Source organism: Adiantum capillus-veneris, chromosome 22 (assembly GCF_014529385.1).
Source record: "Adiantum capillus-veneris isolate H3 chromosome 22, ASM1452938v2, whole genome shotgun sequence".
In the NCBI taxonomy this organism is placed as follows: Eukaryota; Viridiplantae; Streptophyta; class Polypodiopsida; order Polypodiales; family Pteridaceae; genus Adiantum; species Adiantum capillus-veneris.
Genome location: NC_140952.1, coordinates 46,039,104 through 46,062,469, shown reverse-complemented (window position 1 = coordinate 46,062,469; position 23,366 = coordinate 46,039,104). Strand labels below are relative to the sequence as shown.

The window sequence follows — 23,366 nt, the reverse complement described above, 5'->3', positions numbered from 1 at the left end:
ACATTCATTGAGAGAACGCGAACATTGAAGATTTGGCTACCGAAGAACTCAAAAGCATTAGGAACAGGTGATTTTCCGCTTGCAAAAGAACCATAACAAGTGGATGCATTATTGTTACCACCATTTCTTTGAGCAGCAATAAAAGCTTGTTCCACTGCATGTTGTCTAGTCTTGTTTTTTTTGGAAAGTTACTCTTGCAACAACAATGGCACAATGCATCAAACTTGACAACTTCAGGATTTCCTTGGGTCATAAGTCTCCAAGTACTAGCAAAAGTCTGGTAAGAGTTTGGCAAGGAATCAAGAACAGTTTTCATAAGAAACTGTCTGAAATGACTTCACCTATAAAAATAAGGTGCTCATTGATATCCTTGACACCAGCAAGGAAAGTGTCCTTTTCATCTACCTCATGCATAATCTTTGATTCCAGCTCTTTACGTAGTAGTAATGCAATTTTAGTCTCATTGCAACTCACTTGATGTGAAAATTTTCCGAAAAGAGGAGAAGGAGAGTGGGAACAACACGTGATATCTAGCACAAACCATAGAAGACTGTAAGGGATCTGTTATGCAAAAAATGGCAGTGATAGAATTTTTGCACAAAATGATGAAATAGCCTTTGCAGTACGCCTGTAGTGGAAACGAAGGTCGAATAAGCTCAAATCAGAAATCTGAGCAGACTAAGCTCTTTGAGATCTCCCAGAATTTTTGTCGACCTATGAACACTTGCCAAATCTCACACAAATCCAAGAAAGTGAGGCGTGTGCTGGAACTATTGGCGACTAAGCCCAGGAGGACGCAAGTTGCTCTGATACCAATTGTTGGAATTAGGTTGCAAGAAAACACACACAGCTTGGAGAAGACAAAGGAAGATCAAGGCACACAACAGAGAGTGTATTACTTAGTGTGTGATGGAAAGATAGATAGACCTAGAATGATGGGTGTATATACAATGCACGATGGGGGGGGGAAACCTCCTAGTGAGGGAAAAACATGCAACGGTCCTAAGTATGTTCACGCATATCACTACCACATGTATATGGTAACAAAATCTGCAATCTCCTAGATCTCTGTCTAATAGTCATTGGATCACTAGCACCTAGCTCCATATGGATAATAGAATCTGTAGCACAATAAATGGATCTAGGGATGACATCAGCCTATGACTGTGTGGTCAATGAACTTTGTGGCTTAGGATCCCTCAATGGCTGACCCCTATCTAGCTCTAAGTCAATGGCATGATCACTAGAAATTTTAGGTGAGTTATGGCTAGAGTTGGCAGCAATTTGTTTGGAAATTCTGGTGATAAGGGAAAAAAGAAGATGCGTTGCCATTATTGTAAAGCTAATGATCACTTGATCAAGTAGTGTCCTAAGTTGAAGGCCAAAGAGGTTAAGAAGAAACAGGGTGGTTCCACTGCAAATGCTGGATCCACTACAAATGCAACTAATTTTGAGTCTTCTGTGAAAGGAGATTGTGATGCAAAATGGGCTTTTAGTGCAGAGTAAACCTATAATCCTGCTGTCCATGATGCATGCATGTCAATTGCTGAAAATTCACATGTGTGGTATTTTGATAGTGGTGCTACAAAGAACATTACCTCACATCGTGATTTGTTCACCTCTCTTGCGTCAGTCCCTCATTGGAATTCAGGTACTTGTGCCAACAATGTCTCTTAGCCGGTTTAGGGAGTTGGAAAGATTGTGCTTACTGCTGCAAATGGTAGTTCTTTCACACTTGTTCATGCACTTTATGTACCTAGGATTAAAAAGAATCTTTTGTTTGTATATGCACTTGCTAGACTTGGTCTTGTAGTAAAATTTTGTTTGTATCTGCACTTGCTAGACTTGGTCTTGTAGTAAAATTTGTGGATGACATATGTACAATACATGATCTCATTTTTGGTGATGAAATTGTTGCATTTTGCATTTTATGCCGTGGGCTGTATAAGCTCACTTTTATATGACAAGTGTGGGTAGAATTTTGCAAATGTAGTTGTGGATTCAAAGGCTATCTCAGATGGAAAACTTTGGCATGCACATTTTGGCCATTTGAATTTTGCCAGTTTGCTACATTTGTAGAAATTTGATATGGTTGCTTCTTTGCCACCTCTTGAAGCACCTATCAAACATGTTTGTAAAGGTTGTATTTTAGGTAAGATGTAGCGTTCAAAGTTTCCAAAGAATGGTTCAGTTAGGGCTACCTACAGGTTGCAGCTTGTGCATAGTGATTTGTGTGGTTCCATGCAAACTCCGTCCTTGGGCAATTACCTTTACTTAGTGACTTTTGTTGATGATCACTCCATGCATGCATGGGTATATCCGCTTAAAGCTAAGTACGAAGTATTTATGTGCTTCAAACAATTTCTGGCTATGACTGAAAATGTCTCAAAATGTACTATGGGCACCCTTCGTTCTTATCGAGGGGGGAGTATATGTCTCATGAATTTAATGCATTTTTGGCTAGTCATGGGATAAAACACCAATGTACAGTGCCTTATACGCCTCAATAAAATGGTGTTGCTGAGTGGAAAAATAGGTCACTTACAGAAATGACACGATGTATTGTCAAAAATCAAGCTTTGCTGCATTCATTTTGGCTTGAGGCCGTCATGTGTGCCAGTTATGTACTTAAGAGGTGTCCTACAACAGCTTTCAGTCTAATATTCCATATGAAGCATGGCATGATAGAAAGCCTTCTATTGAGCACATGCATGTTTTTGGCTATTTGGCATATGCTTTGGTGCCACAAACACAACACAGAAAATTGGATGACAAGGCTGTCAAATGTATTTATGTTGGTTATAGTGCTAAAAGAAAAGGTTACACGTTGTATCATCGGCAAACAAATTGTATCTTGGTCTCACGGGATGTTGTGTTTGTGGAAGACTTTGATTAGCCCTAGCTTCCATGTACTAGACACTGTAATGTCAGGCCACATGACATTTAGACACTTTGTTGCCTCTTTTCAGTTTATGTAACGCAGCCTCATAGTTTTGTCAAAAAAGGACAAGAGGATAAGGTGTGCAAATGTAACAAATCTTTGTATGGGTTGAAGCAGTCTCCTCGTGCTTGGTATGAGAAGGTTGACTTTCATTTGGTCAAATGAGACCGGATATTCAGTTTGCAGTCTCGCAGGTCAACAGATTTATGTCTGGTGAGAAGTTTTACGGAAAGCTTTACTATGGAGTCATACGACAAGTGGGAGCAAAAGTCTCTTCATAATCTATGCCTTTTTGCTATGCATAACCCTTTGCAACAAGTCAAGCCTTATAGCAATCAATCTCATCATCTGGCTTGCATTTCAACTTGTAAACCCACTGATTGATGTACATCCCAACCAAAATGAGCTGCCAATGCACATAGAAAATGCATAGGAGTCATACAACAAGTGGGAGAAAAAGTCTCTTCATAATCTATGCGTTTTTGCTATGCATAACCCTTTGCAACAAGTCGAGCCTTATAGCGATCAATCTCATCATCCGGCTTGCGTTTCAACTTGTAAACCCACTTCGTACCAATGGCCTTTTTGCTAGGAGGAAAATCACATGGACTAAGCGCATCATATTTTGATTACATGGCAGCCATCCAATTTTTTAAATTCTGTGCTTCATCAAAAGACAGAGGTTCCTCAACATCATGTAAGCTAGACACAATAAAAATATAACAATCTGATGCAAAAGATGCATGGTGAGAGCCTGAACAAGTGCAACTAGACAAAGGTACATCCAACTTACTATCATGCAATGTATGCACCATCCATTTTGGCATACCTCTAGCCTGCTCGTTTTCAGCCCTTTCCTCATCAAGTACATCATGTACATCTGCATCAGTAATAGGTTGATCTGTAACATTTTTAGAAATCCCCATAGGATGTACATTTGCCTCATTGGAATTCACATTCGAACTTCCACCATTGAAAAGAGGCAACAAATGTCTTGTGAGCTTACATTACTGTCTCTAGTACACGACAACAAGGGCTGAACAAAATCTTCCACAAACACAACATCCCATAAAACCAGAATACGCTTTGTTTGTGGATGATGCAATTTGTAACCTTTGCTTTTAGCACTATAACCAACAAAAATACATTTGACAGCCTTATCATCCAATTTTGTGCGCTGTGTTTGTGGCACCAAAGCATATTCCAAACATCCAAAAACACGCATGTGCTCAATAGAAGTTTTTCTATCATGCCATGCTTCATATGGAGTAATAGACTAAAAAGCTTCTGTAGGACACCTGTTAAGTACATAAGTGGCACACACAATGGCCTCAAGCCAAAACAAATGCGGCAAAGCTTGACTTTTGACCATACATTGTGCCATTTCTGTAAGTAACCTGTTTTTTCTCTCAGCAACACCATTTTGGTGAGGCATATAAGGCACTTACATTGTTGTTTTATCCCTTGACTAGCGAAAAATGCATTAAATTCATGAGACATATACTCCCCCCCTTGATCAAAACGGAGAGAGTCCATAGTACATTTCAAGACATTTTCAGCCATGGCCAAAAATTGTTTGAAGCACATAAACACTTTGGACTTCGCTTTAACCGGATATACCCATGCATGCTTTGAGTAATCATCAATAAAAGTCACGAAGTAAAGGTAATTTCCCAAGGCGGAGTTTGCATGGGCCCACAAACATGACTATGCACAAGGTGCAACCTACATGCGGCCCTAATTGAACAATCATTTGGAAACTTAGAACGTTGCATCTTACCCAAAATATGCCTTCACAAACATGTTTGACAGGTGCTTCAAGAGGCGGCAAAGAAGAAACCATGTCACATTTATGCAAACAAAGCAAACCGGCAAAATTGAAATGACCAAAACGTTGGAGAGGGGGAATAGGGAACACACCCAACACACACAATACTTGCCTCTCTATAGCCCAGGGATTCCACAGCACCCCTAACCTCTCAAAAAACACCTTCAAATCAGCTAATTTGCATGAACAATTCTACCTTCGCATACAAAACAACTACCTCACTCTTTGCACAAGAACACCCACAACACAAATGCACCCTCGCTGCTTAACTCACTCGTTCCGACTCACAAAACACCCCTAATCTGCACTCTTGAAAGCACCCTTCAAACTGCAGGCAAACCCTCTGCAAATAATGGTTAACACACCAATAGTGAGAGAGAAGGAGGGGATTGGGGAGAAGCAATACAAGATATTGGGAAAACGGTTGGTATTATTGCATAGAGGATAGTACAATTGATGTATGCAGCTTCAATGGAAAGCTTGGCATCACACAAGCTTCAAGCTTTCACTTCCTCACCCAGGCAAAAAAGCCCTTCAATTTTCTCATTAACAACCTTTTATAGGGGTACCTCTAAGAGGCCAAAAAAAGAAAAAAAGGTGAGTTTCTCTTGCCGTGGCCTTCACTTAGAGCTTCTTTTAGTATTTTCTTGGATTATTAACACTTGGCCTAGTTTGCTTTTGGAAACATGTACATGGTGTGCACACTTGCCCTTTGCATCTTCCACCTTGGCCGGCCGGATCTCTCCCCTTTTGGTCTTGCATTTGGCTTTGTCCACTTGGTCCTCAACTTGGCCGGCTTTGGCTTTGCTTTATACCACTTGGATGCTCCCGGATTTTCTCTCTCGCTCTCTGTTGTGGGGCTCACCCCTTACCTGAGGGGGGAAGGCAATAGCGATATCGCTATTGCCCCCCTCCCTCTTCCTTCAAAACTTACGGGCTTTGAGAGCCGCGGGAACCCCCCCTTTCGGTCTACCACATCATCATCGGGCTTACGCCGTCGCGTGCGGCACCGCCATCCAACACCGCCGGTCGCTGCCGCCAAAATTCACCGCCGGACGCCCACAACAGTGCCATGCGCTTTCCGCCATAGCCAACGCTCAAGGGGGAGCTCCCCCTCCAACTTGTGATGCCAATGAGGGTAGCCCGTCCCGGGTTATATATTTCGTGCCGATGCCTTCCCTCTGCGCATGTGGGGTTTCTACCCCGCCACGTGGCGGTCACTGGTTAAGCAGCCCTTAAGCTCTCACAAAACCCACCATTCAATACTAAAAAAAACCCCACTTTCACTTGCATTGGGTACTCTACCTTGCCTTGCCCAATTGACCTATGCACAGGCCTTGGAGCCCAACCACCAGTCCACCATGTCCACTTTCAAATCCCCTGTCTCCGGCCCCATTTTGGGATTTTCAATGGCATCATTCGAGGCAGCAAAAAAGTCAAAAAGCATCTGCAAACCTCCCACTGTCCAATGCTCCCAACTTGGTCTCGCTGTATCTGACCGACCAAGCATCCTGTTGACGCGCTGTCAATTTGTGCTAGCCCCACATGACTCATACTTCGACTGAGAACTTTGACGAGGCTCAAAAAACGCCAGATGGCACATCTTCCAATGCGGCCAAGTGGGCTCAGACCCGGCCCCCGAAAAAACTTCCACTGACCTTATCTTGCAAACCGTGGCTCCGATCCACAATCCGAAAAGACGGGTAACCTCCATGAATTGATCTCTACACATCCATACCCCAAGTTCCACTTGGACCACCTGTCTCCAGCTGCCCTGTCCGGTAAGAATCTGCAAACCACCAAAACTTTAACCTTCAATAACTTGGGCTCCGTAGCTCGGTTGGATGAGCCGTCTGGACCTGCTCCCTCAGCACTTCAAGCTATTCATTCCTGGACCTCAAAATTGCACTTTGCATCTCTTTCACCTACTACTCCAATTAGCCCCTTGTGTAGTCTTCCTTGGCCTATAAGCCGCATCATGCATACACGTCCGCTGTTACCTGCCATCCCATGATCTTCCTGGCTGCACCATCCCTTTGCCATGCTTCTGCTTGCCTGTACACATCTGTCCATGCCATCTTCTAGAGTCGACACACTTTGGCTGCACCATCATTGCCCACCCCCCTGTTGAGCATTCATGCTCAACCATCTTCTAGAGTCGACACACTTTGGCTGCACCATCATTGCCCACCCCCCTGTTGAGCATTCATGCTCAACCACATAAAAGCTTTATTCCACTATAAACTGCAAAACCTGGCACACACTATGAGAAATCTCAAACCATATGTACAATGTTTTATTGCACCCTATTATCAAACCTTCAAATGGGTTGCCCCACCCCCTGCATCACATAGATTCCACCTGGATCAAACACCTGGCTCTGCTCACTTTCATCCATCTGCAACAACCTCCAATAGTGCCCTACCCAAGCACGTAGCCATCCATGCACACAAAAGGCCCATAGCACTTTAGCACCTCTTCGAACATCATCCTGCCTCATCAGCCTATATGGCTCTGCAAACAAATCATTTGTATTATCCAACACTTCTGACCCTCCCTCCCATCCATGTAAAGTAGAGCTCCCCTCTAAGGAACCCCGTATTTGACGGATAACATACTGCACAGTTGCACTTACAAGCATACCTTTCAACCATGGGTTGCATACCTCTTTTGAAAGCTTGAACACATCCTAGGAATCTCCTCCATATGCCATAGAACACATCTCTTGCACCCGCTTTATGCTCTCTTGCATCTCCTCTTCGAACTCACTTACACTGTCATCAAGCCCTTCATCATCGATTGGCCCTTCAAGGTTGTCAGCACTTCCTTCTGTCCAGCTTCAGTCTCCTGCTCTTCAATCACCTCTTCTACCTCTGCATCATGCTCCTCTATGGAAGAGAGAAACTCTTCCTCTACCGCATCCATCTCTAGTTATGTCATAGACACGGCCGCTTTATCTTTCTTGGCAAAATGGTGCATCTGCTGCGCCACCATGGCACACTCCACCACTACTTTCATCATCACATCCATTAGCATGGTACCGCACACCACCTTCACCTGCATTTTTTCATCTGTAGGTCCAAACCGCATCTTTTGGCTTTCATCAAGCACCTCGGCTTGCTCTGTCCCCTGCTCTTCTTGCACATGGGCTACTACCATATCATCAAACATATAAGAGGGCAGCTTTACCTTTACCAGTTCAGGTTCATCAGATTCCGTCTCCTCGTCATAGGATGTGGACTCATCCGCTCTATCCTCCTCACTTGTCTCCCAGCAAATTGAGCTTGTATCATCATTGGCATCGGCATCATATACCGACTCTGTATCGGCATCTACATCCACTTGCTGCTCCACAAAAGCTTGACCATCTCCACCACTTTGCAAGCTTTATCCATCAGCATCTGGACCCTCAACATCTACATCTCGATTGCATTCTGCTATTTTTTCATGCAAATTTTCAACAAGACCATGCTTTACCTCTTCAATCCGTAAGGGAACCTCCACATCTGCTACCACTCTTGCATCTTGCTTCACCTCGACATGGAGCTTCTCCTCGTTGACAAGCTCTTCCACCCTCGGCACATGCACCTCACAAACCGGAAACCTCCAAGGAACATAACCAATAGTAGGTCTTACCTCCACAGGCCTTGCATTTTGCACAATTGGAATCACCTTTGGCTGGACCCAAGAGCACTTTGCTACCTCCGCAACAGGCATATAATCTGCTGGCTTTAGCATTCCCAACTCCAGCTTCCGCTTCACCTTTCTGCTCTTTATTTTTGCCAAATAGACCATGTCTTCATAGGTATCGGCACCATCTTCGACCTTTTCTCTAATCCTCGCATGCAAGCACTCTAACAGCTTTGACAACTTCAAAGATTGATTTCTTTTGACCTCAGTCGCAATCTCTAACTGCTTCCAACAAGCTTCAAATTGCTCAATGAAAATAGATAAATCTTTACTTACATCCTGGCATACCGCCTCCAACCTTGTACCAGCTTTCTCTGCCGTAATCACCTCTCAAAACCGCTCCAGAAACTGACTCTGCAACCTTTGCCACGATTCTCGATCACTCCTCTCTAGGCCATCGAACCACACCTTTGCTCGCCCTCACATCAACAACGGCACCGTTTGTAACCTTTTTGCATCCGTCGACATACGCATCGACAGAAACCATAATTTGAAATGTGCTAACCAATCCTCGGGATCTTCGACGCCCGTAAATATGGGGCCAAAACCTGGCTCCATCATCTCCGTCAGCTTCAACCTCGATCATCAAACTTCTCGACCATCCACCAACCTCTTTGTTGGCAAAAAAACACCACTTTGAACCGCAAATTGGAGCATCAGACAGCTCCTCAGTGGGGGCACCAGAAGATGGAGAGGGGGAATAGGGAACACACCCAGCACACACAATACTTGCCTCTCTATAGCCCAGGGATTCCACAGCACCCCTAACCTCTCAAAAAACACCTTCAAATCGGCTAATTTGCATTGACAATTCTACCTTCGCATACAAAACAACTACCTCACTCTTTGCACAAGAACACCCACAACACAAATGCACCCTCGTTGCTTAACTCACTCGTTCCGACTCACAAAACACCCCTAATCTGCACTCTTGAAAGCACCCTTCAAACTGCAGGCAAACCCTCTGCAAATAATGGTTAACACACCAATAGTGAGAGAGAAGGAGGGGATTGGGGAGAATCAATACAAGATATTGGGCAAACGGTTGGTATTATTGCATAGAGGATAGTACAATTGATGTATGCAGCTTCAATGGAAAGCTTGGCATCACACAAGCTTCAAGATTTCACTTCCTCACCCAGGCAGAAAAGCCCTTCAATTTTCTCATTAACAACCTTTTATAGGGGTACCTCTAACAGGCCAAAAAAAGAAAAAAAGGTGAGTTTCTCTTGCCGTGGCCTTCACTTAGAGCTTCTTTTAGTATTTTCTTGCATTGTTAACACTTGGCCTAGTTTGCTTTTGGAAACATGTACATGGTGTGGACACTTGCCTTTTGCATCTTCCACCTTTGCCGGCCGGATCTCTCCCCTTTTGGTCTTGCATTTGGCTTTGTCCACTTGGTCCTCAACTTGGCCGGCTTTGGCTTTGCTTTATACCACTTGGATGCTCCCGGATTTTCTCTCTCGCTCTCTGTTGTGGGGCTCACCCCTTACCTGAGGGGGGAAGGCAATAGCGATATCGCTATTGCCCCCCTCCCTCTTCCTTCAAAACTTACGGGCTTTGAGAGCCGCGGGAACCCCCCCTTTCGGTCTGCCACGTCATCATCGGGCTTACGCCGTCGCGGGCGGCACCGCCATCCAACACCGCCGGTCGCTGCCGCCAAAATTCACCGCCGGACGCCCACAACAGTGCCATGCGCTTTCCGCCATAGCCCACGCTCAAGGGGGAGCTCCCCCTCCAACTTGTGATGCCAATGAGGGTAGCCCGTCCCGGGTTATATATTTCGTGCCGATGCCTTCCCTCTGCGCATGTGGGGTTTCTACCCCGCCACGTGGCGGTCACTAGTTAAGCAGCCCTTAAGCTCTCACAAAACCCACCATTCAATACTTAAAAAAACCCCATTTTCACTTGCATTGGGTACTCTACCTTGCCTTGCCCAATTGACCTATGCACAGGCCTTGGAGCCCAACCACCAGTCCACCGTGTCCACTTTCAAATCCCCTGCCTCCGGCCCCATTTTGGGATTTTCAATGCCATCATTCGAGGCAGCAAAAAAGTCAAAAAGCATCTGCAAACCTCCCACTGTCCAATGCTCCCAACTTGGTCTCGCTGTATCTGACCGACCAAGCATCCTGTTGACGCGCCATCAATTTGTGCTAGCCCCACATGACTCATACTTCCACTGAGAACTTTGACGAGGTTCAAAAAACGCCAGATGGCACATCTTCCAATGCGGCCAAGTGGGCTCAGACCCGACCCCCGAAAAAACTTCCACTGACCGTATCTTGCAAACCGTGACTCCGATCCACAATCCGAAAAGACGGGTAACCTCCATGAAGTGATTTCGACACATCCATACCCCAAGTTCCACTTGGACTACCTGTCTCTAGCTGTCCTGTCCGGCAAGAATCTGCAAACCACTAAAACTTTAACCTTCAATAACTTGGGCTCCGTAGCTCGGTTTGATGAGCCGTCTAGACCTGCTCCTTCAACACTTCAAGCTCTTCATTCCTGGACCTCAAAACTGCACTTTGCATCTCTTTCACCTGCTACTCCAATTAGCCCCTTGTGTAGTCTTCCTTGGCCTATAAGCCGCATCATGCATACACGTCCGCTACTACCTGCCATCCCATGACCTTCCGGGCTGCACCATCATTTTGCCATGCTTCTGCTTGCCTGTACACATCTGTCCATGCTATCTTCTAGAGTCGACACACTTTGGCTGCACCAACGTGCATGCCAAAGTGTTGCATCTGAAATAGCCTTTGAATCCACAACTGCATTTGCAAAATTCTGCCCATACTTGTCATACAAAGTGAGCTTATATAGTCCACGACACAAAATGTGAGATTGAACAATTTCATCACTGAAACTAAAATCATGTACAATGCATCTGTCATCCACAAATTTGACTACAAGACGAAGTCTAGCAAGTGCAGATATAGACAAAAGATTCTTCTTGATCCAAGGTACATAAAGTGCATCAACAAGTGTGAAAGAACTACCATTTGCAATACTAAGCACAACCTTTCCAAGTCCCTTAACACTAGGTTGTTAATGGGACACTTTTATGTCCTGGGACATTTTTATGTCCTGTTAAGTGACCATTTTCCTTGAATTATGTCAAGAGTTTCAAAATGGATTTTGAGGTGCTATCTATCTAGAAAGTTGTCTCATGAGCTGAAAAAAACTTGACATTTTTTTGGAATATCAATTCCATCTGTAACCTTGTCCTTGCACAACATTTTACAACCTAAACTCTGTAGAAAAAACGGGTCCTGTTTTTGCCTTTTTTCAACTTTTTGCAACTATACCACTCTAGAATTCATGTTTGTGAGGTCTATAATGCTAGCAAACTATCTTTAGTAGTCCTCAACATGTCCTGATGCTTCTAGAGAGAAATAAATATTAAAGTTGTAAGTTATGACCAAATATCAAAAATTGTCAAATCCTGTTTTTTAGCCAATTTTAGCTCTTCTATGATTTTTTTGGTAGATTTCATGATATCCAAATGCATTTTTTATTTTCTATGTCACATATTGTAACATAAAGCTAATATTCCTTGAGTTTTGGGGCACCTAATACCCTATTTTGCATAGTACACAACGATGGTTGATTTTTTCAATTATAGAAGAAAACGAAACATTCTAGTATATCAAGTATAGCTTTTTCAATATTGTTATTTTCTTGTGACAACCACATGCATTTTGTAAGTTGTAACCATATCTAGTCATAAGGATCAAATTTGGCTATATATTGAATAGTTTCTATGGGATTCTACAACTCATAATGTTGAACCCAATTTTTTCATGTTTGCTGTATTTAGCACTTCATCTTTGTCCCCAAGATTCCCCTTGGTAAGAGATGTATTATTCTTCTGACATGCTCCATGGATCCTTATGAACATAAAGGACAATAGGGAACTAAGAAAACATGCATATATTATTTGTATTGAGCGTGGCTATAGAAACTTTGTTGATAGGTTTGCAGAATGGTAAAAATTCAACTTTTTTGTACCTATTTATTTTGGCAAAACAAAAAATAGTGAGTGAGAAGCAATCATATGTTCTGATAACCAACCCATTGAAGTTAACTAGGGAATTTATATCAAGTCCTACAAAAATCCCTAATCTTATTTTTATGCAACAAATCGTAAGAAATGACTGTTTTGATGAAAATGCACTGGTCCATCAACTTTGGAGGCTTGGTGTGACCAAAAGATGAGAAATTTTACAAGTTTCTTATTTTTTCCATGTGTAGTAGGCCTTGAACTATAACCTCATGAAAGGATTTTACAAAATGAGTGGATCTACTATGGTTTTGGAGGTTTTTTTCAAAACCCTGAAAGGACACTTTTATGTCCTGTTAGGTTACCAACCTAGTAACCAGATAAGAGACATTGTTGGCATAAGTAACTGAATTCCCATGAGGGGCAGACTCAAGAGAGGTGAATACATCATTATGTGAGGTAATGTGCTTTGTAGCACCACTATCAAAATACCACACATGTTAATCTATAGCAATTGACATGCATGCATCATGGAGAGAAAATTATAGGTACACTCTTCACTAAAAGCCCATTCTGCATCAACATCAGCATCATAGTCTCCTTTTGTAGAAGACTCAATAATAGTGAGGCGGTCCGGGGCGGGCAACAAGAAGAGCAACCTCTGGACACCCTTCAAGGCTCCTGTGCTGCTCAATGGGGCTGGGGCACAACACAACACAAACCAAAACAACAAACCCCCAGCCAAATCCCAACTACACAAGGGGCACCACCTAGTTTAAGAGCGAACTAGGACGCAAAAGAGGAGAATCGTTAGAGCAACCCACAAACAAGCAAGGAATTTACACTAACCCTAACACCAATGGAACACTCTCACACACTAAAACACGAGAGAGAGAGAGAGAGAGAGAGAGAGAGAGAGAGAGAGAGAGAGAGAGAGAGAGAGAGAGAGAGAGAGATGGTGCTCGGGCTGCTTTGAAGTGTATCGTTAATGATCAAGCAAACATAAATATACATATGTAAGAAAGAGAGAGAAGGGGGAAGGGGGTGCTTGTTGCCCTAATGCCTTCTTACAAATCTGTCATGACCAATCAAAGTGAGATTAGTATTTGTTCAACATAGCCTGAGTAAATTACACCACAACACATCACAAGAAAAAAGCCACCCCAATCACTGTCTTAAGGCCAGGGGAGTCCTCTCCACCCTGTCGCCCTCTTACAGCATGTGGGATTTATGGCTAAATTGATAACAATACCCGGAGACAAGCTATCAAGAACTTAAATAAAACACCAAGACACTTACACATCATTATTGTCCATGACTTCACGTTGGAAGGGAGACAAGGTATCCATGCTTAGTCCAAATTCACCGTCCTTGATTCAGCAAATGTTGGGCTTACTCTAGTAGAAGAAATGATAGATCTCCTACTCTCAATTTAATGATCACTCTCTCTTACAATGGCATAGAGTTCCCTTGCTAATCACCCCTAATACAACACATACATATGCCTAATGCCAATGAGATTCCACTCAAGAGCTCCTTCTCAAGAGGTTGAGCTTGGCTTCTCAAGCTATAGCATAGTGCTCTTTCTTCTCCCCCCCCTTTTTGTGCTAGCTACACCCTCCTTTTATAGCAATTTTGAAGGCTAGGGTTACTCCTCTAACCATGGTTGGGTTAGATTTTCAGCAATTTATCTAATTTCTTTTGCTTGGAATTATCAAGAAGTTGGTGGGGAAAGAGAGAGGAGAGAAATGGAGGTGATAGGACTTTTCATAGTGGGTTAGTGTTAGTAGAGTTAGTATTAATTTACAAAAGGAATTGGATATTTACAATGGGAGTATCCATGTAGGATACAAATAAGGAAGAAAAACTCTTAAGAGGTAAGAAAAGGTGGATTTCTTACAAGGTTGATGCTCCAAGTGTCTTGAGTAGGGCCAATTTTGACGCTTGTTGACGGTCCACTAGCTTTGACGGTACATTTTTTCTCCACTCTTGACCTTCTTTGAGAGACAAGGTAATTGAAGCTGAGTAATCAACCACCATGATGCTGTCTTTTAAGAGAAGAGGCTGAATTTTGTGGTTTTTTTGATAGATATGGGTAATTTGGAGGAGGAAAAATGAGACTAGGTGGTCAATTTTGGAATGGAATTGTGTGTGGGAGGTATGAGTTCACCATGGTTTCTCTTATTCTTCAAGGTTGAGGAGAAGGTGAGTAGGGTGCAGAGAGGAGTGGTGAGAGAGGTGGGGATGATGAGTGGAGAAGTGTGTGTGAAAGAGGAAAATGATAAAGTGGAAGAGAGAGTGTGGCTGCATAGCATGGGAAAACTGGGGTCCACTAATAAAATCATAGCTCACACCTCGTAGCTCAAAAAAATATGAAAAAATTTGAGGCAAAAGTTCAGCCCACGAGCTACAGCTTTTGTTTGTATCACCTTTTCAAAATCGGAGAGCAAGTGAACTTTAAAAATTCAGCGAAACCGATCGTTTTTTTCCACTGCACAAGGTCCTTGTGGGGTCGTTCTTTGGATGATTCTTTTGAATACCTCCAAGAGTGAGCCCTCCATAGTGCATGTATGCATGCCACCTACCCTTGACCTTATTTGGTAGGTCTATAATTGAAGATATTGTTGAGATCATGATATAAGTGAATAGTACAACTAAGAAAATCAAATATTGAGGGGTCTAAAAAATATGTACATGTCAAATATAAATAATATAAGTGGAAAAAATATAAAGGGGTCAAAAGAAATCTCTCTCATTATGAGGCTACCATAAAAAGATAAATATTTTTGGTGTTCTAATTTTTTAGAAAAAAAAACAAAATAGATGTAGGAAGGGAAAAATCACAATAGCAAAAAAATATACACATAAATAAAACTAGTTTTTTTGGATTTTTGTTGGGGTGGAGTTACACCAAATATAAGAGAAGCTTACATGAAAATATTTCGATATGGAATAAAGAGTATGAAAAATGGTAAGAAAAATTGTGGTAATGGTGAGGCAATGTACAGAGCATAAATAACACACACCTAGGTAAAAAACATTTAAATAAATACCAAAATAATTATGAAAAAATCTTTTATTTAGGCCCTATATACAAAGAAATATTTACATACGCATGGGCCATAATATACTTATATTTTTTATTTTTTTGGCTCAACTAGCCCAATGCCTAGCTAATTGAGGGTTTTTTATTTCAGTAAGGAGATATGGGAAAAGTCCCCTAACTCACACGCACCTATATACAGTGAAAGGGTGAGGGTAACCACAATGTTTGAGTGATTTGATAGGGGGGGATAACTCACTATGGCAATCACAGAGAGCCGAAAAACGGCTATCAATAGCTGTATTTGTAGTGGAACCAGCATTTGTAGTGGAACCAACGTCTTTCTTCCTTGCCTCTTTTGCCTTCAAGTTTTGAGCAACAGACTCAAGAGAGGTGAATAAATCATGATGTGAGGTAATGTGCTTTGTAGCACCACTGTCAAAATACCACACATGTGACTCTACAGCAAGTGACATGCATGCATCATGGAGAGCAAGATTATAGGTACACTCTACACTAAAAGCCCATTCTGCATCAACATCAGCATCATAGTCTCCTTTCATAGAAGACTCAACAATAGCTGCATTTGTAGTGGAACCAGCATTTGTAGTGGAACCACCCTCTTTCTTCTTTGCCTATTTGGCCTTCAACTTTTGAGCAGCAATAAAGGATTGTTCAACTGCACACTGCATCAAACTTGACAACTTTAGGATTTCCTTGGGTAACGTCTCCAAGTACTAGCAAAAGTATGGTAAGAACCTGGCAAGGCATAAAAAACATTCTGCACAAGGGAGCTATCTAAAATGACTTCACTGACAGAAATAAGCTGCTCATTGATATCCTTGACACCAGCAAGGAAAGTGTCCATATCATCTTCCTCATGCATAATCTTTGATTCCAGCTCTTTACCTAGCAATGAAATTTTAGCCTCATTGCGACTTGCATAAAGATCAGCCAGATTATCCCAAGCCTGTTTGGAAGATTTTGTTGAATGAATGTGGGGTGTAATAGTGCGTTTCACAGACAACGCAATAAATGCATGAGCCTATGCATCTTTTACATCCCAACGAGCTTGATCAGCTGTAGGAAAAACAACTCTAACAGCAACAATCCTTGCAACAAGACCTGCAATATCCTCAACATCACCTACATCCTCTGTACTAGGACGTACATCAATGTCCTGCATAATATTCCAGACGCGCTTCGACACAAGAACATATTGCATCATATAAGTCCACATAGGGTAATTGTCCCCATCCAATATGTCCTCAATAGCAAACATCTTGAATACATCTGTGTTGTTGTCAGCCATGGTAAATGTTGTACCTAATGTGAAAACTGCCCAAAAAGAGAAGAAACAATGCATGAAAACACGTGCTATATAACACAAACCGTAGAACACTGTAAGAGACCTGTTATGCAGAAAACATCACCGATAGAAATTCTGTACAAAATGGAAAAATAGCATGTGCAGTACTGCTTGCACTGGACACGTAGGCCAAAATGAGCCCGAATTAGAAATTTGAGCATACGAAGCTCAAAGCGCTTATCCAAAATTTTTGTCAACCTGTGAACGCTCGCCAAAGCTCATTGAAATCAAAGAAAGTGAGCAGGCGTTTGCTAGAGATACTAGCAACTAAGCTCGAGAGGATGCAACCTGCTCTAATACCAATTGTTGGAATTAGGGTTGTAGGAAAATACACAGCTTAGAGAAGACGAAGGAAGCTCACGCATAAGACAGAGAGTGTTTTACTTAGTGTGCAATGGAAAGATAGATAGTCCTAGAATGATGGACGTATATACAATGCACGGGGGAAAAAAACCTCCTAAAGAGGAAAAACTGCCCCCACGGTCCTAAGTGTGTTCACACACATCACTACCACATGTATATGGTAATGATTTGCGTTAATGGTGTGTGATTAAGTGTTAATCAGTATCTAATTATTGCTTCTCGCTCTCATTTCTCTTCTCCTTCGCTTGATTTGTGAGCTTTTGGAGATTTTGATCTATCTTCTTCTTCTATTCTTTTCTCTCTCTCTCTCTCTCTCTCTCTCTCTCTCTCTCTCTCTCTCTCTCTCTCTCTCTCTCTCCCCCCTAAATACACACAAAAATCTGATTCTCTCCCTAGAATTCTCTTTTGTCTCTCCTTGTTTTGCTTCTATGCACACATATAGTTACTAACAATCACTTGCTTTCACTCTCTCTCTCTCTCTCTCTCTCACACACACACACACACACACACACACACACACACACACACACACACACACACACACACATTGTTACTTTAGAACTCCTAGCTTATTTTTTAATTAACTCACTTCAAAGAAGACCACACATGGACCTAGCCCATCTAATTGGGACTTGTTGGGGGGTGGTATGCATATTTTTTTCTAGCCATGATGAATATCACACACACAAACACACATGCACAATTTTTTATTGGGGGGCTACTTAATTGCTTGGGACTCCACAAAAAACTACTGCCTTATATCTCCACCATGGGGCATAGCCCTTGTGGTTAACTTAAGTACTGCATCGTGTTACTACCTCGGGCGTGCCCGATCGTGAATACATTTGGGGGTGCCTCTTCATTACACCTTACAGGTGGCCTCACCATCCCCACTGCGGATCTCCCCTCTCATGGATATCTGCGCAGAATAGGGCAACCACCCTCCTTCCTTCCTCTATTTAAAGGTGAGTGCACATCTCTGCCCCTCACTTAGCTTTGTTTGTGCTAATTTTTTTGCATAAAGAGACTGCATGACTGTTTCTACATGGAGCTCTCAACTCAAATAACATAGGTAAGCAAGGTTTTTTTCACACTTACTATATGGCAATATTTGTGTTGCTATGTCGGAAGGGATGATATTTTAGGGAAGACTCTTTGACATCACAGTAAGTTGCAAAAGGGTATATTTTCCACAAATGATTTAACCCCAATAAGGGGGTTCTGATCTGTATTGTGATTTTTCTGTTGATGAGCCGTATTGGGTGTTTTCTTTGATACAACATACTGTCGACTGATGTGAGTTGTGAACTTGCTTCTTTATCATAATTCAAACCTTTCTTTTTTTGAGGTTGGACCACTTGTTTGGTTATGGTTTTTTTACCTTGGGCATTGGTACAAACATACATGTGCACTAATTTGTTTGCAGACTGTTGGCTAACTATTACTTTGTTATATCGGTTATGGCTCTATATCTAGTTAAAACCATGGTTGTTCACTAAATGGTAAGAATGGAAAAGTGAGCTGAAGAGAGGGGCTACTTTATGTTTACATTGGCCTTTGAAAAGGGTTTTTCTGCCGCTTTACTGTGCTTTGTTATCACTCAACTGGCAATAACCGAGCCTGCCTTGTAGGTTCATTGAGCATCAAAAAAGCTGCAGGTTTTTTACTGATATAGTTGGTTTTTCCACACTGTTGGAGTACCATCTATAAGTTTCCATGACTGGCTCTGAGTATGGGGTTGCCATGGGTACTTACATGGGTTTGAGGTGTTTACTGCGCACTAATTAGGATTGGGTGGGTACACATATAGATGGTGGTATTTCTCATTTCTTACTACGCACTGTTTTGATTTGTAACGAATAAACACGGGCCTTTTAACGTGTTGTGCCCTGTTGCACACTATGGAAACTCTTTGTCTCTACATAGGTAAGATAAGGTTTTACATTACAGCTTTTTTTCATTAACTCGGGTAGATGTTTCTCTTATTATAGCTTTGGATATTGACACTTTAAACATGGTATATCTTTCTCTTAAAAGACTTCTGGGATAGAAGGAATGCCTAGTTTTCAGCAGTGCTCCTTGTTATTTGGATTACTTAGAGAAATACATGGTAAATGATGTAGCAAATGGAGGGATAAAGTTCAGCCCATTCACAAAGATAGGTATCTAACCTTAAAACAAGTTTTAATACTTGATACTTTATTAAAACCATAAATGAAACTCCTTCTTAAAATGGTACTTTCATAACTGATAAAAAAAAGGGGGGTGTTTCAAACACTTGGATGACTTACCCACCTCTATGACTACACACCTTTTTAGATAAATTTACCTAATCTTGGGCTTAAGGACATTCCTTGTGTCTGTCTCTCTCTAAGAGACCCTCACAGAAGGGACACACACACACACACACACACACACACACACACACATTTACATAGGATGTCTTCTATGTGGTTGACTTGCACACCTACTGGAAAATATATATACCTTGTAGATGAATTTGCCTTAGGTTTAGTGGATGACCTTTCCATTTATGAATCTCACTTGGCCCTCTCTGTACTCTCGCACGAGAGTTGGTTGTTTTTTGTAGTGATGCGCTCCTCTTTCCACGCAAACCCTTTTTGGGTCTCTACTCGGTCGACTACCCAGGTTAAGTTGGCAGTCATTCACTTGGCCACCATGGCCCTATGCTCGCACTAGCTAAAAAACACTTCTTGCATCATGGACCCATTCTCTCTCTCTCTCTCTCTCTCTCTCTCTCTCTCTCTCTCTCTCTCTCTCTCTCTCTCTCTCTCTCTCTCTCCCCCCGATCCCCCCAAACATTATCATAGGCACTACCAATTCATAAAAAATCTAGTGGTACAATGTGGTCTAGTTGTAATATTCACATACACATGGTGGTGGTATTTAATGAGATACACGCAAGGAATAGGAATGTTATCTCTCTCATACTTCCCTCAAAAAGTGAGGTGAACGTGGCTGGTGTGTATTAAAATTCTCAGAGGGTGACTCTACACAACGCAGATCTCGGCCCTTTCAATGATGCATGACCAATCTGCACTCAAAAATCCTCTGTGCACTAGTGGGTAGCCTTATCCCTCATGAAATCTGGTATGCACACACACACACACACACACACACACACACAAACACGCACACGTGCACGCGTGCGCACACACACACACACACACACACACACACAATCACACACACTTACGATCTCTTGCTGCTACATTATGGTTTCTTGCTTCCTCACACATATAGTTGAAGACTCACCAGGTAGGTGCTTTGCATCTACTTAGAATGGCAGTAGTAATATTTTACTGGGGTAATTGATCAAACCAATTTGTGAATTCTATCAAACACCTCTTATTTGAAGATTACCCATAGGTAGGTGCCCGTGCACCTACCTAGAATCTGGCTAGTTCTAGTTTTGCTAGATAATTAAGGTGTTTTTGAAGTACAACACAATGATAATATGGAAGAATAATCTATTACTTAAATATTTTTCAACATTGGAATATTTTGTACCTTCAACCTCCTGTGAGGCTCTCGTAAAGATAGAAGTGAATGGAATTTTTGAAAACATGATCCAAAAATAAACAAAATGTTTGGCAAAAGTTTTGGGAATTGTGAGTTGCGCACACACAATGTGGAATATCATCACTCATATAGGTTGATTACTGATTACATAGCCCATGGATTAGTTAAAAAATGAAATTCGTTAGAGATGCTTTTGTTAGAGGCAATGTTGTCAAAAATTTGCATACAAAAACATATAATGCTGACAAGTGTGATAGTAGCTTGAAGGGGTATGAGCCCTATCATGATGTTTCCTTCTAATGTTTGAATCTTATGAGCATGGTGCTCTTTTAGCTATTCGAAGTCTTTTACACACACACACACACACACACACACACACACACACACACACACACACTTTGTCACAATAGCGGACCATGATAGCATCTAAAGGGGTTTTGATTGTGATCTGAATCACTTTATCTGACTAACTTAACTATGACATCTAACTGTATGCACTCAATTTAGACTTAAGTTGTTGCCATTGGAAGTTTACTGTATGCTTTACTATACACCTCCCGTAATGACAATCAGCCTACTGATAGCATAATGATCTCCACCTTGTATAGGAAAACTCTGAAATGGTACTTGATTTCAGTGTTGCTGGCCTACTATGCTATCTTGATTAGCATGGCTAAATGAATACCATAAAGAAACCTAACTCGGTGGGTGCAACCCCTTGTAGATTTAATCTTACTTGGTTTGATTGGGTGAATATGAACCAATTTTTTGGAACATGGGCTCAGTGGGAGCATTCCTTTAAAAATTCTCTAAACTTATAAGTGCTAGGCTCCCTTCTTGGTTACGCTCTGCAGTATTGGGGTAGTTTACTCTGACGGGGCATGTCTCTTCCCCTTCCACTCATAAAGCATCACGATGCATCTCGATCGAAGGATGGGTGGTTTGACACGACTCTTAGCCATCAAATGCTTGGTATGATTCAAAAGGAATCCTACCCTCCTATGCTATAGGCGTCTGCGACACCTCCATAATTGCGGCGACTGTGGCCTCTTCCACTATATAAGGTGAGGGGAACTCCCTCACATAGACTTGGTGTAGAATGTATGGGTAAGGTCACTTTGATGCTTGGCTTCGCAATAATCTGTATCCACTGCTACTGTGATGATGGATTCACTTCAAAGGTTTTATTCACCGCCAATAATGTATAATGTGCTTTGTACCACACTGGCTTTTAACCTAAATTAGCTTTTGTTTTAAACTAGTCTTTTACTAATGTTAATTGATAATATACCTTATTCGATGTTGCAGGGTTTTTGGAGTGAAACTCAAAATCGTACATTTCTGCTCTTACAAAAACTTTAAAGTTGTTATAGGCCTATAATGGGAAGGCTTGGGTTAAAAATGTGTTGAGACTGATTTCTATTACTGGTCTTTTGTATAAAATTGTTGGACTCTGGCCCTGTTCTATGTTGGAGACATTTTTGAGAAAATTTGTTATACTAATCTATGCTTAGCAGGATCTTGTGCTTATGAGGTACAAAAAATGGGGGATTCTGACACTAGCTTCTGACCAACTTATGGTTTTTTGATATAATCCTATTGCGGTACTACCTAGAAAATGGCATAAACAAAAATTATTTCCGACTTAAGGTTACTGATTTGGCTTTTGTGGTATGGGGAAACATGGTTACATAATAATTTCCTTATGAGATCAAATTAGATTCAAGTTATGATTATTGATTTTAAAATGATGGCTGACTGCCTACTGGTTGTCTAGCTGTTGATGGAAGTTTAGACTTGTTCACTTGATAATTTGATTTTGTTTTTCAAAAAAACATTAAGGAGTTGCGGTTTTATTGAGAAATTCTGAGAGCATTTCTTATATATTCCAAGGAGCTCTGCTCTCTTGGTCTCTATGGTTTAGCAGGATTAAAACATTAACTAACTATAGTATGGCTTAAGCACAAAACAAGTGGGAATTTTGTATGATTTCTATTGATCCTCTGGCTAAATATGACATAATTCTAGATAGTTGGACTTATAGCCTGCTCACTGAGCTAGAGGATATACTATTAAAAACTTTGATGGTTCACTTAGGCATGGAATAAGGGTAAATTGTGTGTAATTCTACCATAAAAAACTAGTTGTATTTGGGTATGGTTGGAGTTGGCTAGATCTAGCTCTGGTTCTGACTAGTACATTCTTGGCTCTGGCTTGTACTGCTCTGGGATTTTTTTAGCAAGATCTTTTTCTCGTTGCTGACCTTGCTGGACTTTGTCATGCTGACCTTGACATGCAAAAAAATGACATATAGCTTGCTGCTATTTACTAGGTGTATGGTTTGTATTTTTCTTGGTTTGGCTTTATACATAATCTGTTTTTTTAATTATAAAAAGAATTGGCTTAAATTCTGATCTGGCCTTGTTTCTGATCTGGTGAGTACTGATCTAACTTTTTCTTGCTCTACTAACTGTGTATGGTTTGGTATGGGGGAGGCTACTTGCATTGACAAAACATTGACCTTCAGCTTGATACTTAGATTATTGTCTTAAATCTGGTTCTTTTTTTCAGTACATGTGG

The 23,366-nt window shown here is 41.6% G+C and overlaps 2 pseudogenes; both read left to right on the top strand.

Annotated features, from left to right (window-relative positions):
* Window positions 1–5,229: 5,229 nt before the first annotated feature.
* LOC147429268 (uncharacterized) lies at window positions 5,230–5,712 on the top strand (annotated as a pseudogene).
* Window positions 5,713–9,540: 3,828 nt separating this feature from the next.
* Window positions 9,541–10,023, top strand: LOC147429267 (uncharacterized; annotated as a pseudogene).
* The last annotated feature ends 13,343 nt before the right edge of the window (window positions 10,024–23,366 follow it).